Source organism: Belonocnema kinseyi, chromosome 2 (genome assembly GCF_010883055.1).
Source record: "Belonocnema kinseyi isolate 2016_QV_RU_SX_M_011 chromosome 2, B_treatae_v1, whole genome shotgun sequence".
Taxonomy (NCBI): Eukaryota; Metazoa; Arthropoda; class Insecta; order Hymenoptera; family Cynipidae; genus Belonocnema; species Belonocnema kinseyi.
In genome coordinates, this window is record NC_046658.1 from 106,104,858 (window position 1) to 106,105,948 (window position 1,091).

The following is a 1,091-nucleotide window of genomic DNA, read 5'->3' on the forward strand; positions in this document are numbered from 1 at the left end:
AAAGAATGCCCACCCATCACTACCGAGGAGGTGAAAAAAGTATTAAGAGGGATGAAGAACTATTCCCCACCGGGACCAGATTGTATCAAAACCTTCTGGTGGGAGAAGTTTTCTTCAACCCATCAGCATTTGGCCCGTATTTTCACCTCATATTTGAAGTCGCAAGAGCCGATTCCAGAGTGGTCTGTGGAAGGGCGCACAATACTCCTGCCGAAAATAGGCAACTTAGCTGACCCAAAGAACTACAGGCCAATAACTTGTCTGAACACGCTTTATAAGATATTCACAGCTATCCTAAATGATAGAATTGTTCGGGCAAAGGAACCTGTGTGGCAAGAAATGTATGAACAACGAGGCTCAAAGAAAGGCGTAGCCGAATGTCGGGAGAACCTGCTCATCGATAGATGTGTCTGCAAAGATGCAGCATTCTACCAGCGTGACCTATCGATGGCCTGGATTGATAATCGGAAAGCTTTCGATTCTACATCCCATAGACTTATCATTTGTCTTTTGGAAATCTTAAAGGATCATCCGCAAATAGTTGGGTGCATAGAGAGATTGATGCCGCTTTGGAAAACCAGATTTACTATCTCATCTGGCAAAAATCGTGTGACAACTAACAAGGTCTCGTTTCAGAGAGGTGTCTTTCAGGGCGACACCATGTACCCACTCCTCTTTTGCCTTACATTATTGCCACTATCTCTAGCACTGCGCCATGCCGACGGGTACTTGTGCGGCAAACCTGCAGATCGAAAGTATAAGGTCACTCATGTATTTTACATGGACGATCTTAAGATCTATGCTAAAAACAGAGAGCAACTGCATCTAGCTCTGGGTATTGTCGAACGATATACTAAGGAAATTGGAATGGAATTTGGGTTAGACAAAAGTGCAAAGGTTTATTTGAAGCGAGGAAAACTTAATGGCATCCCTGAAGATCCTGAGCTCGTTGATAGAAGCGCCATACGACACCTTTGCGCTGGAGAGACTTTATACATACCTGGGCGTGCCACAGAGCCGCATTCAGGATGTGACATCTATAAAGGATACTCTCCGAAGCAGATACAAACGTCTCATCCGACAGATTTGGT

At 44.5% G+C, this 1,091-nt stretch overlaps 1 protein-coding gene across 2 annotated transcripts in view; it reads left to right on the plus strand.

Annotated features, from left to right (window-relative positions):
- The window catches only part of LOC117168453 (DNA repair protein complementing XP-G cells homolog), a 40,429-nt gene that overhangs the window by 36,897 nt on the left and 2,441 nt on the right, over positions 1-1,091 (plus strand). The window lies entirely within an intron of this gene.